Raw genomic sequence first — 17,082 nt, forward strand, 5'->3', positions numbered from 1 at the left:
GATCTGTTGTTGAGTCCTTTGTGTACATACAAAGAAAACAGGCATGTTTGTGTGATTGGTGAGAGTGTGTCATACAAAGGCCTAGTAGTATATGTATGCACATTATGCCTGACAGGGCTAAAAATAAAAATAATCATGCCTCGACTGCCCAGTATGGCTGCTTTCCAACTGTTTCTCTTGATTGGATGGCACTATGTGATCTGGTTGAATGACAATGTGGTGTACTTTAACTATGCACATAACTTCCACTTCAACCAGCAGACATTCAAAGAAGAAAAAGAAATGCCGCCATTCACGAGAGTACCATGGCGCGTGTGCGATGCTGCTGACGCAGGAGCCGGCGTTCTCATGTGGAACACGCATGCGCTGCGCCTTGTTTACAAGCAGAGGAATGCACACACGTGTCGTGGTACTCTCGTGAATGGCGGCAGAGACTGACCCGGAAGAGAAGAAATTGTTGGATATTTTATTCCATTATTTTTGTTTTCTTTGTGCACAAAAAGTATTCTCATAGCTTAACATTACGGTTGAACCACTGATGCCACATGGACTGTTTCAACAAAGTCCTTAATACCTTTCTGGGCCATAAAATGTTTCAGTTGCGTTGCTGTCTATGCAGGGTCAGAAAGCTCTCAGATTTCATCAAAAATATCTTAATTTGTGTTCCAAAGATGAACGAAGATCAGGTTTGGAACAACATGAGGGTGAGTAATTAATGACAGAAATTTCATTTTTGAATGAACTATCCCTTTAAATTACTCCCTGTTCATCACACAAAACAATCAAATGAATCCAGAAGATTTGTAAGAGCACACACAGATTATATTAACCACGTTCATGTTACTGTTCTGTGATTTTTGAAGAAGTTATAGTTACTACGGACGGAAATGTCATATGGGTTTGGAGACATGAGGGTAAGTAAATGACAGCATTTTTTAGGCTGGTTATTCCTTTCCTATTTATCTTGCAAAGCAGTATCCAGGGGACTAGCTAGACCATTTTACTGTGTCTGTGAAATATTACTGATAAATCCTTGTCTGATGGTGGATTATCTTATATCGACCTGATAATAATTGTGCCTGATAATATTTCAGCTATCATGACGTGCTTTCTATTAGCTATTTAGGATCACAACTAGTGATTCACAAATGAATCGCTATTGATATAATAAGTCAAACGGGTTTTCAAAAAAGGTCCGAAATAGTTTGTGATTCAGTTTGATTCATTCAGACAGTTCACTCACTCACTGAATCGTTTGCCACGGTTTCTCACACTGTCACACAGAATACTTTACTTTAAGTCGGAAAACAAAAATAGCGCTGGGTGAGCTGATATTTACCAATCCATTATATGAAACAAAACTCACAAAGGTCTTCTATTGTGTGTCAGTGATGAAGCAGCTCTTTATTGAATATGTGAACACATTTCAGTGGCGGGTGCTCAATAATGAAAGGCTAAACGCTCCTGGCTGTATCCCTTTTTATATATTCTTTTATTCTGGGATGTTGTCTGAGTAGTATATTATAAATGTTAGTTCTGTATTCAATTCCATGCATATTTATTTGTAGATCATGTTTTTAAAGAAGCTTTACATCTGATCTGTTATCAGCTATGACTGTCCATCTGACAGAAATATTCTAAGATTATGCTAATCATATAGTTAGTTAACGTCACATATTTATGTAAGCAGAAACAATGAATACATTTTTAACAATAGAAATTATACAGAAATAACAGAATAATAATTTAATTGCAAATGTCATATTCACAATAACAGTTACATATTCTGATTTGGTGCTGAGGTACGCATGTGAAAATGATTAGTAGTTAGCACTTTCAGAAATGACTAATACCTCTAAGTGTACAGTTTTTGGCCAGCAATAAGGTGCAAACTCGATCAGATTTATGTCAAAAGTATATGTGCAAAGTATACTAGAAAGAAAAGTATGTGCAAATCTGTGCTTTATTTACAGTTAGGTGATAATACTATACTTGTTGGATTACAGTACCTACAGCGGTAGTACTCAAGGTTTAGTTAAGTGGAGTATTGAAATACAGCATTTTGTTGGTACATAAATTTAATTGATCTAAATCTAATTTTTAAGTCTTTAGAATAAGCTAACCTAATATTTTATTTAGTCATTGTTTGTTTTGCCATTACAGTTTTACTGAACAAAGTATGTTACAGCCTCTGAATGAGCTTTCAGTGAATTTTACCTTAGGAACAAGGGATACGGAAAATGATAGATTTGACTCTGTGTGCTGTGCCAGAGCAGCTCAAATTTCAAGGTCAGATATTTTAATTCTGCTGTGAGGTCTCTGTCATACCCAGCTGTCAAAACTCCACTTAGCACTCCCATCTCATGCACTTTGTTTGCCCAAATTTGTCATGCTTCACTGCTTCCCGATGCACCTTTATTTATTTATTTAAAACTATGCTCTCCTCCACAGTAAGGGGAAAATTTATATGACCAAGAGACAGGATTTCATCAAAATTACATCCAATCCATTTCAAATGCACAATGAGGAGATTTCCTGTGATCCTCTTCAATGCAGACGTTGATGTTGCGCATCAACATTTGCAGTGATACGCAAATACTGTCATTCAGAACGCAAACACTTGCCATCTCCATCAATATGGATGTTCTCCAAGGAACCGGGTAGCATATGTTTGAGAAGGAGGAGAAAACACCTCTGCAGAATGACTCTGTAACCTTTTAAACTGTTTTTCCTCAACAAGCAAGACTTTATTTTAAAAGGAGTATTATAGTTTAAATTATTGCACCACATTATTTGTTTGGAGTTAAGCGTGTCACCAAGGCCCCATGGTCACTTGCCACAATTGCAAGATAAATACAAATTACATGCTGTATTATATGCAACTATATACTTGTTTATTTACAGTACAGTGTGGTTCAAAGTCTGCACATTGCACAAATGTAGGATTCATTTTTATTATTATTGTTATTATTATTTTTAATAAAATATTGATGTAAAATTGACATCACACATTCAAGTACATTTATGTCAGTTACCTGCAGTTTCTTGTTTTCAAGAATTGGGCCCCTAAAGGCCTCTTCAAGTTCAAGTTCAAGTTCAAGTCTGCTTTATTGTCAATTCTTCCACATGTACAGGACATACACACAGAGAATTGAAATTGCGTTACTCTCAGACCATTGGGTGCATACAGATAACATAAATACAGATTAAATACAAAATACAAAATACAACTATACAAATATACAAATAAGGTCAAATGTAAAAATATATATATAAAGCACAAGGCATATGGCAGATAGAGTGCAAACCAGTAAAGTAAAGAACAGTGCAGAAATAGTGATTGTAGTGCAAAAAAATTATTTGTAGTGCAAAAGAGCTTATTCAGACTGATTAAAGTGACAGTGTGTGTGTGTGTATTTGGGAGGGGGGAGTGGGAGAGTCCGTTAGAGGGTCAGAGTTCAGTGGTGCGTGGGGCAAAAGAGGGGAGGGGGGGCAAGGTCGGGAGGGAGTTCAGCTTTCTGACAGCCTGATGGATGAAGCTGTCCTTCAGTCTGCTAGTCCTGGCCTGGAGATTCCGCAGTCTCCTCCCTGATGGCAGCAGACTGAAGAAGCTGTGTGTCGGGTGGGTGGGATCACTTGCAATGCAGAGGGCTTTGCGGGTGAGACGGGTGTTGTAGATGTCCTGAAGGGAGGGGAGAGAGGCACCAACGATCTTCTCAGCTGCTCTCACTATGCGTTGAAGTGTCTTGCGGCAGGACGCGTTGCAGGCGCCGTACCACACAGTGATGCAGCTGGTCAGGATGCTCTCGATGGTGCCTCTGTAGAAGGTGCACCATCGAGACTCTGGGGCTCTGGCTCTTCTCAGTTTGCGGAGGAAGTAGAGATGCTGCTGTGCTTTCTTGGCCAGTGCTGCGGTGTTGTCAGTCCAGGAGAGATCCTCTGTGATGTGCACACCCAGGAACTTGGTGCTGCTCACCCTCTCCACAGTCACACCATTGACGGTCAGAGGAGCATGCTGAGTGCGCACTCTCCTGAAGTCAACAACAATCTCCTTCGTCTTCTCCACATTCAGAGAGAGATTGTTGTCACTGCACCACCCGGCCAGGCGGCTCACCTCGCTCCTGTAGTTTGTCTCATCTCTGTTGCTAATGAGACCCACTACAGTCGTGAGTAGTGTACTCTCAGTGGGAGGTCCCTGACATTCAGCACCCCTAGGGCAGGGGTCTCTCAGTTACGTTTTACAAATATTCTCGCGGTCCGACTGATGGGGTCGGATCAGCAAAAAAAAATTGAAATAATAATTAAATAATTTTAAATTTGCTTTTCATTTATTACTTAAAGCACAGAGAATGAGAATGCCGAGACGGGTATTTTGACATCATTTTCTGTGTGTTAATCTGATTAAATGCAAGGAGCCGTGAAAGAGGAATCAACTCTATTTTCGCGAGTCTCTGTGCATGTACGCGCTTTGGGTGTGTGTGGTTGCTGTGCACACAGAAAACAGCTCGTGAGTAATGAATCGAGTTTGCTTTAGCTGCTTCTTGCGCTGGAATGGTTTAAAATAGATTAAATGTGTAAACTGTCAATTTAATCTGCGAATCCCATCCGTGCCGGACGTATCGCAGATCAACTGTGAACCATTTAACCCCTAATATATATATATATATATATAACAGGGTGTCATATCTATACACATTTTTCCCAGAACGTTCTTGTGACCCAGTAGCAACACTTCCATGGCCTGGTACGGGGTCGTGACCGGGCGGTTGGGGACTTCTGCACTAGGGCACTTGTCCCCAAGGACTGGGAGACCTTTTTTGATACTTCAGTATTAAAATAGCCTAAGCCCACCTTCCACTTTTTCTATCCTGATCCACAGACGCTGATTCTGTGGTGTTTATTTGAAATCATCACACATCCTTTATGGTAGTAAGGGTGTATTTGACTTATTTGTGAAAGTAGGCAGATATATAGAACAGTATGCTAGATATTACCATCTGTGCTTTGAGGCAAACTCATGAATGCATGAATTTGTCCCACTGGCACCAATCTCTTCATAAGAGAGCAGTTTCATCTGTTGTGTCTTGACTTGAATTATATCAGATGCTTTAGCAGTTCTGTGAGCTGCCTAAATTAATATCAGCCAATGTCCGAAGACAGCAGGGTTCCTTCATTTTTGAAGATAAACTACTGTACATACAATGCTGAGTGTTCTTCAGAATGGCCAGAAGCATTCTTGGGGGAATATATATCAGATCTGATTATTACTTTAATTTATCTAAGAGATCCTAAAACATTATCTGGAGGCAGCTTTCTTATTGTAAATAAATAAATAAATACAGTAACTCAGTAGTTTAACTGTTCCTAATGGAGGCTATCGAGAATACAAAAAGCCTAATTTTGTAGCTTTTATGACTAAAATACAGCTAAAAAAATTTAAATGTGTCTGAGCTTGCTGTTAGCAATGCCAAAATCCTTTGCCATTTAAGACATCACAAAAGATCAATGACTTTTGCCGCCTTTTATGAATATTACATTCTTAGAATTGTTTTATGTGGCTCAGCATGTGTCATCTAACATTCTTCAATTTACAATGAAACCATACACTATTGTTCTGTAAGTAATGGCCCTTTGTATTGAAAGGGGCATTCTGTGTGAAAAATATAAACACTTTATTAAACATTCTCATGTAAATACTGCCACAGAGAAGGCAATTGTAAACAATATTCATGACCTAAGCTTTCAGAGCTTTATAGCAAATGCAAAACATCCTCCCTCCACCCACTCAATTTGCATAAATGCCAGTAGAAATATCTAATTCAAGCAGGACAATATGTTTACATTATATGTAGCCTTTTGACATTACAATGAAATAGTGAAATTATGGAATGCGTCGTGGGCTAATCGCGGCAGGGATATATACTGATAAATCACAGTCTTGTAACAGAGATACACTGTTAAATTGTCACATATATGAGCAGATGGTGACATCAACAACGCGACTGACACTTGCAATAGAGTCCTGACCTTGGAGTTAATGTGCATTAAGCAAAGCACTTAATATTTCATTCCATTTCCTTATTGAATCAAAATGATTGCAATCAGATGTATAGCTTTTCCAAGGTTTATAGCAATAGACTTGGTGAGCTGGGTGAGGGGTGTTTGTGTGTTTATGGGTGTGACAGAAGGGGCAGAAGGTGCAATAAAGACTGCATAAAACAATTAAGGGTGTTTGTGGACTGCTCATATTCAATTGCTAAGGACATATTTCTGACAGTAAAATGTCAGTATATTTTCAGAATCAGAATCAGAAGAGCTTTATTACCAAGTATGTGTCAGGGAGTCTCTGCCCTCACAGTCACCTACATCACCAGCCGCGACACACACCAGATCGCAATCACCTGAGTACTGATCACCCGCACCTGCAGAGACTCATTAAGCACACTACAGGTGCATCTCAGTAAATGAGAATGTCGTGGAAAAGTTCATTTATTTCAGTAATTCAACTCAAATTGTGAAACTAGTGTATTAAATAAATTCAATGCACACAGACTGAAGTAGTTTAAGTCTTTGGTTCTTTTAATTGTGATGATTTTGGCTCACATTTAACAAAAACCCACCAATTCACTATCTCAACAAATTAGATGCACTCCTCTCATTGCCTCACCGTCTGGTCTACTGTTCACCAGCTTGAACATAGCCTGACTCCTACCTGTGTTTGACCTGTTGTTTACTTACCCCTAGAAGCTCCAGTGATCCTATTCTTCGCTGATTCCGTTCTCATCATCCCAGATACCTGCTAGGATACCAACTAATTACCCAGAGCTAAGAACCCAAGCACTCTCTATCTTCTCACACTCCCCTGTCATCAACTTGCTCTCTGAATTGTCAATAAACTCCCATGTTTGCATCCTTACCTAGTGTCTCTGGCTCATAGTGTAACAGTATGTTTACACGCACAAGGATTTTGACTTGACGACAGGAGCTTCCAGTGTAGAAGAAAGTACAGACATAGTGCAGACATACATGATAGTGCAGACATGCATAGGAATAACACAGTAGGGATGGAGTATAACACTAATGTAAGGGAAAAAATAATGTACTATAAATAGAAATAAGATAAAAAATGTAATTGTTTAGATAAATGTACAGATATGTTATAAGTGTGCAGATGTTATTTACAAAGTGTACAGATTTTGGATTCTGTGTATAAATACGTCAGTGATGGATGATGTATAATTATCAAAGTTTAATTGTTCAGGCTGAATATAGTCTGCGGGGAAAAAACTGTTCTTGTGCCTAGCTGTTCTGGTGGTCAGTGCTCTGTAGCGCGGACCAGAAGGCAACAGTTCGAAGAGAGAGTGGGCTGGGTGTGAGGGGTCCATGGTGATTTTCTTAACCCTTTTCCTCACTCTGGAGATGTAAAGATCTTGGAGGCTGGGCAGAGGGGCACCGATAATCCTCTCAGCAGTCCTGACTGTCCTTTGTAGCCTCTTGATGTCTGATTTTGTAGCTGAACCAAACCAGACAATTATGGATGAACACAGGACAGACTCATTGATAGCAGAGTAGAACTGTTTCAGCAGCTCCTGTGGCGAAGGAAGTACACCCTCTGCTGGGCCTTTTTAGCAATGGAGTCTATATGAGTGTCCTGCTTCAGGTCCTGAGAGACGGTGGTGCCCAGGAACCTGAATGACTCAACTTCAGCCACAGTGCTATTCATGTTGGTGAGTGAGGGGAGTGCTGGCGGGGTTTCTCCTGAAGTCCACTATCATCGCCACTGTTTTGAGCATGTTCAGCTCCAGGTTGTTGTGACTGCACCAGACAGCCAGCTCTTTAACCACCTGTCTGTAAGCAGACTCGTCTCCGTCCTTGATGAGGCCGATGACTGTAGTGTCGTCCGCAAACTTCAGGAGCTTGACAGTACAACCTCTGCTGGGCCTTTTTAGCAATGGAGTCTATATGAGTGTCCTGCTTCAGGTCCTGAGAGACGGTGGTGCCCAGGAACCTGAATGACTCAACTTCAGCCACAGTGCTATTCATGTTGGTGAGTGAGGGGAGTGCTGGCGGGGTTTCTCCTGAAGTCCACTATCATCGCCACTGTTTTGAGCATGTTCAGCTCCAGGTTGTTGTGACTGCACCAGACAGCCAGCTCTTTAACCACCTGTCTGTAAGCAGACTCGTCTCCGTCCTTGATGAGGCCGATGACTGTAGTGTCGTCCGCAAACTTCAGGAGCTTGACAGAGGGGTCCCTGGGAACACAACCCTGGGGGGGCGCCAGTGCTGATTGTGAGAGTCCTGGATGTGAGTTTGCCCAGGCTCACCAGCTGCTGCCTGTCTGTCAGGAAGCTGGTGATCCACTGACAGATGGAGGTTGGCACGGAGAGCTTTGTGAGTTTGTCTGAGAGAAGGTCAGGAATGATGGTATTGAAGGCCGAACTGAAGTCCACAAATAGGATCCTTGCAAAATTCCCAGGTTTGTTGAGGTGTTGCAGGATGTAATGCAGTCCCATGTTGACTGCATCATTCACATACCTGTTTGCTCTGTAGGCAAACTGGAGAAGATCCAGCAAGGGTCCAGTTATGTCCTTCAGGTAGGCCATAACCAGTCTCTCAAGTGACTTCATGACCACAGAAGTGAGAGCGACAGGTCTGTAGTCGTTAAGTCCAGTGATTTTGGGCTTTTTGGGGACCGGAATGATGGTGGCGTGTTTGAAGCAGCAGGGAACTTCACACAGCTCCAATGATCTGTTGAAGATCTGTGTGAAGATGGGGGCCAGTTGGTCAGCACAGATCCTTCAGGTAGGCCATAACCAGTCTCTCAAGTGACTTCATGACCACAGAAGTGAGAGCGACAGGTCTGTAGTCGTTAAGTCCAGTGATTTTGGGCTTTTTGGGGACCGGAATGATGGTGGAGCGCTTGAAGCAGCAGATCTGTGTGAAGACGGGGGCCAGTGGGCCAGCACAGACTTGACTAAACAGGCAGGTGAAACACCATCTGGGCCTGATGCTTTCCTAGATTTCTGCTTCCTGAAGACCTAGTTCACATCCTCTACACAGACCTTAAGCGCAGGTTGAATGGTGGGGGTGGGAGGGGGGTTGCAGGGGTGGTAGGTGAATGTGTGAAGTGCAGATCAGAGCAGATGGGGGTTGGTAGACTGGCCTTTTCAAATTGGCAGTAAAACACATTCAGATCGTCAGCCAGTTGTTGATTCTCTACAAACTGTGGGGGTGGTGTCTTGTACATGGTGATGTTCCTCAGACCAGTCCATACTGACGCAGGATCGTTGGCTGAAAGCTCTTTTCTCAGATTTTCAGAGTAGTTTTTTATAGCCACTCTGATCTCCTTTGTTAGTCTGCTCCTGGCTTGGTTATACAAGATTTTACCCCTACTTCTGTAAGCATCCTCTTTGGCGTGACAAAGTTGTTTGAGTTTCCCAGTAAACCACGGTTTATCATTATTAAATGATAAGAATGTCCTGCTAGGAATGCACATATATTCACAGAAACTGATGTATGAAGTTACAGTCACTGTGAGCTCGTCCAGATCATTGGCTGCAGCTTCAAAAACACTCCAATCAGTGAGGTCGAAACAGGCTTGTAAATCCTGCTCTGCTTCATTAGTCTATATTTTAACAGTCCTTAAAACAGGTTTAGCTGATTTCAGTTTCTGCCTGTAGGTCAGTATATGATGAACCAAACAGTGATCATACAGCCCCAAAGCTGCTCGTGGGACAGGGTGATATGCATCCTTTATTACTGTGTAACAGTGATCCAATATATTACTGTCTCTAGTGGGACACTTAATGTGCTGCTTGTATTTTGGCAGTTCAGGGGAGAGATTTGATTTGTTAAAATCTGTAAGAATGATTAAAATAGAGTCTGGGTACCTTTGCTCCATTTCAGTTATTTGTTCGGCCAGCTGTTGCATCGCGGTGTTCACGCACACGTCCGGAGGCACGTACACATTCACAAGAATGAAAAAGGAAAACTCCTGCGGCGAGTAGAAAAGTTTACAATTTATGTTGAGTGCCTCTAAGTTATGACAAGCATACCCTTTTCAGTGTTGTTACATCTGAACACCAACTTTCGTAGATGTAGAAACACAATCCACCACCTCTCATTTTCCCCGTTAACACCATGATGCAATCTGCACTGAATAGCTGGTAGCCCGGCAGATGACGTGCGTTGTCCGGAATGGCCTCACTCGGCGAGGTTTCAGTGAAGCACAGTGCAGCAGAGTTTGAAAAGTCCTTGTTGGTACGGGTGAGGAGAAGAAGTTCATCCGTTTTGTTAGGAAGGGTACGGACATTCGCGAGATGAATGCTTGGGAGCGCAGTTCGAAAACCACGCGTGCGGAGCTTAACCAGGGTGCCGGCGCATTTCCCTCTTCTGCGTCTGAATGCGCGTTTGAACAACACAGCTGTACCTCCAACTAGAATGTCAAACAAAACGTCCAAATTATCAAAAACCAGAAAAATATTGTCTGGGATGTTTTGCTTAATGTTAAGAAGTTTGTCTCTAGTAAAACTTATAGAAGAAGAATGACAAAACACAAAACAAACAAAAACATCACAAGAATTGCGGAGCTCAGCGTCGTGGCTGCCATTTGCGGCACCATCTTGTCTTGATTTTTGTAGCAAAGACTAAGCTACTGCTTTTGTCTTCACAGTGCCCATAACTTTTTCAGGGAATTTTTGTTCAATATTGAAATAATGATGAAATAGAGCAAAAATAAGCAAAAGGGAATTACACAAGCATTTTAATGATACTCATGAACGTTTCTGTGATGTATTTCTGAATCAGAGCTGCTACACCTATGGAAATATTCCCCCTACACAGACAATTTGATTGTTTCAAGAGTATTTCCTGTTACCAGAATGCATTAAGTAAGTGTCTTCAACATCTGTGACACAATTAATTGTACCTTTGAAGTTTTAATGCATGCTCCAAATGCCACCAGCAAATGTCAAGCAAAGGCCTGCAAAAAAAATTAAAAAATGTTTCTGAAGCAAGGAATGTGGCTTGCATGTACAAATGGTTGTTACTCAAGTGTCAAATGTCTAGATGCCTAAATAGTTTATTTATTTTGTATTTATTTATTTATATATATATATTTTTTTTGGTAGGGGCTTAGTGGGTTGGTAACCAGAAAGTTGAAACTCTGAATGACGGGACCCTTCAGCTATCACAGTTGTGATCTTGAACAAGAAATTTAACCCTTATCCTTTATTTAACCAGGTACTCCCAAGGGCAATATCACAGATGACAATTATCAGTATGTTGAATGGAAATTACATATCATTTCTAAGTGCAAATGTTTAGATTTTTGTTTGTCATTAACAGCAATTAGCATGACCAGTCATTTAGCAATTAATTGTCAACTGTGTCAACTTCTAAATGCATTGATACGACGATCTGTTTCTCCATGCTCATTTTTAGATGTTTCATTATGTGATATTGCCATATGCTTTTCTTTTTTTCCCACTTGGTGTAGTTTTAAAGAATCCATTGTTATTTAGTGAAATAAAGTAAGATTTTTTTGGGTAAGCACTACCTTTTTGTTTTGTGCTCTTAGTGCCGCTTTGAGTGAGTGCAATATGTGTGTTTCAGCCTTTCTGCACGTTAAGATGAGCAGAAAGAGAAATAGCTCAGATCTTACATAACTGTTTGCTAGCACAGTTTTTTTTTTGTCTTAAAAAAAGCTCACTCTCCTGATCAAGAAAAGGAAAACCCAAAGCCGTTTATTTACAAATTACAAACATTAAAAAGACAATCCAATGCATTGTTTTTTTGCATGGTTTCTTTGTGAGTGTGAGGACAGTGTGTACATCCCTTCCTACAGCAGGCTTGAGTCTTGAGTGTTTGATTGAATGTGGATGATATATTATATTTTCTTATATGAGTGGGGTGTTAGTTCCTCCACTAGAATAGTGTTGTAACCCTTCATGTGTGTACCAGACCAGTAGTTCATTTCATCGGCTATTTTAAAATATCTGGTGACATCTACTGTGTAACCATCCACTGAGACAGATTTGACGAGTTAAGGTAAGGAAGATGATCTCATTCCATCAACATTAAGGTTAAGGTGATGCTGGACAACCAGGCCAATATGTCTGAGGAGCATGCAGTGAACATTGCTGGGATCAAAGATGCAGAAACAGAAGAGGGAAATGAGATGAAGATGTGATGTAAATAGAGAACAGTAGGGGTTCCACCACTTATCCCTGTGGTACTTCAGAGGTGAGGGTAAGAGGTACAGCCGAGTGAGCCTTTCTAGATCTTTCAGAATCTAGCGAGCTGCCTATGAAGGCAACATTTTACATTTATGAACGTAGACAACTTAATTTTACATTCTTATACAGAATAAGACATTCTAGAGATTACCAAAATGCATTTCAAGTGAACATATAAAAGCAAGATTGTGCAGAAATGTGAATTTCAAATAAAGACTGAAAAGCATTTATTAATTTGAATTATTTTTACACAATTGATGTGTAAATGTAAGTATCTCACAATTAAATTAGAAACATGCTAACATCAAACTGTTGAAATCAATTTTGAGTCATTTATCCTGTGCAGAGTGCTGTTTGTGAGGTGTGTGTTCAGTATAACAATGCAGCTGCGATATGTTAATATAAAGGGAATTGCAACAAAATATTGCTTTTATTTTTCATTGTGTCAGTGGGCTTACTAATTAATTAGCTCCCTGTTGACTCTATGAAATGTCACATAATTAGTGGCACATTTGTAAATGAATGGCTCTTTGTTGTGTTTGATAAGATTCCATTGATATGCAACATCATATCAACCCCCTAGCTCATATATGAGACTGACCCGGAAGAGAAGAAATCATTGAATAAAGCCGCTATTTTTGTGTTCTTTGTGCACAAAAAGTATTCTCGTAGCTTCATAACATTATGGCCGAACCACTGATGTCACATGGACTATTTTAACAATGTCTTTACTATTTTTTGTGGGTGATAAAACGTTTTAGTTGCGTTGCTGTCAATGCAGGGTCAGAAAGCTCTTGGATTTCATTAAAAATATCTTAATGTGTGTTCTGAAGATGGACGAAGGTCTTACAGGTTTGGAACGACATGAGGGTGAGTAATTAATGATAGAATTTTCAGTTTGGGGTGAACTATCTCTTTGTGTCCTTGCTAAATTGAATCTGGCGCATGCCATATCGTTTGTTTGTTTGAGTAAGCACAGCTCAACCCTGAGTAATGTAACGCCTCATGCTAAGGATGAGCAAAACTAAGCTTTTTAATTGGATACGATGCAGATACTTTTTTTGTTACAATTTTATCAATACCAATACTGATACGATTACCGATTATTTCTTAAATGTGATTTTTCAAAATAACGTGACCATACGTCCTCTTTTTTCACAGACATGTCCTGGCCAGATTTCATAGCCTAAAATGTCCGGGTTTTAGACTTGGGGTGCTTAGACTAAGGACTTGAACTGCAATTATTAGAACTTGGACTGCGGGTGGACTCTTTTAACATACATTTTAACAGACGAATCCCTGTCATGTGTAACGTGAAACATGAAAATAAGTAATAACATAAAATTAAGATAAAAAGACATTAATAAATGTATCCCACTCACAATGTGGACACGGACCCAACACTACCGGGTTTTGATTTTGTTTTCCTATTGTTTTCATACTTGCTACAGGTAATGACTGAAAAGTCAATAACACAATAAAGCCAAAACCCAGGGGGAAAAAGGTCATCCTAGGTATTGTATGTGCCAGCCAATCAGATTGGAACTGGCAATATCATTCAGCGCTTGTCATTTTTGTGTGCAAAATATTTCAGCCTAACTTCAGAAAACTGGATTAAAAGTTCATCCTTCACTGCAGAAGTGCTCTGCATACATTTTGCATCTCCAGAATTCTATTATCCACATGATTTTTCTCTTCCAAACTCAAGGTGTGAGGTCATTTTTTGTGAAAATAATAGGCCTACTTCCAATGGGGGCACCTTTAGAATTTAAGCAAAGACATTTTATTTTAATGCCTGAAAGAGCGTTTAATCTCCAAAATCCTCTTCTTTAATCTTGAAGGAAGCATGTTACCACAGGCTGAAGCATTCTGTCACAGTTATTTGACTTATGATCAGACACATAAGGATATTCTGTTTGCAAAACATCTGAATAATGCATGACCAGGACCTCCTTAAATACAGTCAATATTTTATATTTAGATCTCATCCTGTTTTGGACTGGCTGACATACCTCTGAAGGGACAAAAAAGGGGATGTTCAAATGACAAAAAGGGGTCTGTGGAGTTTCATGAAAATATAATCCCACTCCAAGAGCACTTAAGAAAAACTAACCTTCATGTAACCATCATGTTCACATGACATTGTATGCTGCAGGACGACAGCGTACACAAGTGGAGAAGATTGTTGCCTAATGGATTCACTAAAGTTACAGGCAGCATTGTTTCTATCAGCTGAGTTTACAATAAAAACTACGGAAGCATTTAAGATGTAATGGATGAAAACATATTTGGCAGCCCTCCTTGGAGAGTCACAAAAAGTATCTGGTCTAAATGTTCATTCGCTTGCATGGGCTGCCTTCATGCCTCACTGCTGAGTTACTTCAGGGCCTCTTTCGACTCACGCTGAGTTAATGAAGGGGTCTGTGGAGTTTCATGAAAATATAATCCCCCTCCAAGAGCACTTAAGAAAAACTAACCTTCTCCCCCGATCATGTTCACATGACATTGTATGCTGCAGGACGACAGCGTACACAAGTAGAGATGATTGTTGCCTAATGGATTCACTAAAGTTACAGGCAGCATTGTTTCTATCAGCTGAGTTTACAATAAAAACTACGGAAGCATTTAAGATGTAATGGATGAAAACATATTTGGCAGCCCTCCTTGGAGAGTCACAAAAAGTATCTGGTCTAAATGTTCATTCGCTTGCATGGGCTGCCTTCATGCCTCACTGCTGAGTTACTTCAGGGCCTCTTTCGACTCACGCTGAGTTAATGTATAAGTTTCGCAGCAAGTCTATTACAATAGCCTTGATGAAGTTAGCTTGGGGAGGGGTTGCATTTTCTTGCAATGGGTCATTTTACCCCAAACCACAATTACATTAGATGTTCTGCAGATAAATATTATTATATTTGACTTGGGAACACCATGAAAATGTTTTATGCATCCCGGTCCACACAGATCTCTGTTCACATTTAATTTATGGGTCTGAACCACAATATGTCATAAATGAGAGTATCATCATGCAAGGAGATTTGCATTCATTTCAAAATTTTCCAAAAAATGAGCAAAAATATGAGCTCCAAATCAGCATATTAGAATGATTTCTGAAGGATTATGTGACACTGAAGACTGGAGTAATGATACTGAAATTTCCGCTTTGCATCACAGGAATACATTACTGAAGACTGGAATAATGATACTGAAATTTCAGCTTTGCATCACAGGAATAAATTACATTTTAAAATATATTCAAATAGAAAAGTTTTTTTTTTTTAACTGTAGTTTGTAATAATATTTCACAATATTACTTTTTTTTTTTATCAAAAGCAGCCTTGGTGAGCATAAGAGACTTTCTTAAATTAAAAAAATATAACGATCCCACATGTGAACCATAGTGTATATTTTAGTAAGTTTTAGTTCCCTTTCAGTCGGTCACTCTCGACGTCACGTCGGATGACTGACGAATTGGGATCTCGCTTAGAGAGACCAATCCACTTTGAGTGTAAACTAAACGAGCCAATGCACATTAGCATGCGATTATTGCATCCAGCTGCTGCTGATCACAGCGTGAGTATAAGTAGGCAGCAGATGCAGCGGATATTCAGCTTTTCGATTCAGAGCCGAGCGGTTCTATCGTTCTGCTCCTGACCTTCTGCTGAGAGTAAAGCTACAGTCAAGCATGCTCTTCGTGGGCTCTCGTGCTGGTGGACGGCGCTTCAGCGGCGGTGGTTTTCCCGTGTCGAGTGGGTTGCACACAACAGGCTGCACTACCCCTGTGTATGTTGCAGACTGCCATCTCCCCTGTGTGCTTCAGCACACTAAAATAGCAATTTCTATCTAAAAGAGCTTCACGGGTGGAACGTCGTTTTACAGATGCGTCTTTTTAAAGATGTCGTACCATCCGTGTGTTTCTGGGTGTGGTCGTTACCTGGCGCCAGGTGATGGTCACGATCGCTGCCTTTCGTGTCTGGGCATGAAGCACGCTGTGGTGGCTTTCGTGGATGACTCATGCTCCCATTGAGCGGGTATGACCATCTCGAAGTTGCGGACCAGGCTCCGTTACCTGCAAGGGGGCGGAGTGCCCGTGCCACTGCCTAGATCTGGGGTTCCCTCTGGTGGCAGCCGGGGGCGCCCTTCTTCTGGCAGTGGGCGGACTGGTCTTACGGTCACGGTGAGGAATTCCCCTCCGGGGATGCCCCAGCCAGCCGGCACTCCGAAACCAGCGGAGCTCTCAAAAGAGCAGGCTGGACCCTCCCGGGGGGTACCACCTGTTTCTTCCTAGGCTTCCCCGACGACCACGAGGGTGGTCACGACCCGGAAGTTCTCAAAGAACTCCGCACCGCGACGGACCTCGTGCTACGAAGGTTACGGCGCGGCCTCTGGGTCGTGCGATGTCCACTATGGTGGTCCAGAAGCTCCATCTCTGGCGTGTCTGGCCGACATGCGCGAGACGCACAAGACAAGATTCTTGAACGCCCCCGTGTCCCAGACCGGTCTTTTCGGCGACACGGCGGAGAACTTCACCCAGCAATTCTCCGCTGACCAAAAGCAGACTGATGCCAGCAGGTACATCCTGCCCCGGCGTGCAGCTGCTGCCTCCACCCGGCCGCCGGTGGCAGCACCTCAGCCTGCTCGCCGCCCCCGCTCCCGCGCAGCGTCTGCAGCAGCCTCCAGCAAAACTGCGCCAAGGAGCCGGCCGCAGGGCAGCCGCCCCGCCCGTCCAGGCCCCCGCGAAAGGGCAAGAGGCCCTAAAACGGGCGACCCAGAGATGGAGGGAGTTGCTCTTCGGGAGATGGTGAACGCACCACTCCCTCCCCCGGAGGAGGGCCGGGTGGAGAATCTT

The sequence above is a fragment of the Sinocyclocheilus grahami genome, unplaced genomic scaffold (genome assembly GCF_001515645.1).
Source record: "Sinocyclocheilus grahami isolate Dianchi unplaced genomic scaffold, SAMN03320097.WGS_v1.1 scaffold773.1, whole genome shotgun sequence".
Classification (NCBI taxonomy): Eukaryota; Metazoa; Chordata; class Actinopteri; order Cypriniformes; family Cyprinidae; genus Sinocyclocheilus; species Sinocyclocheilus grahami.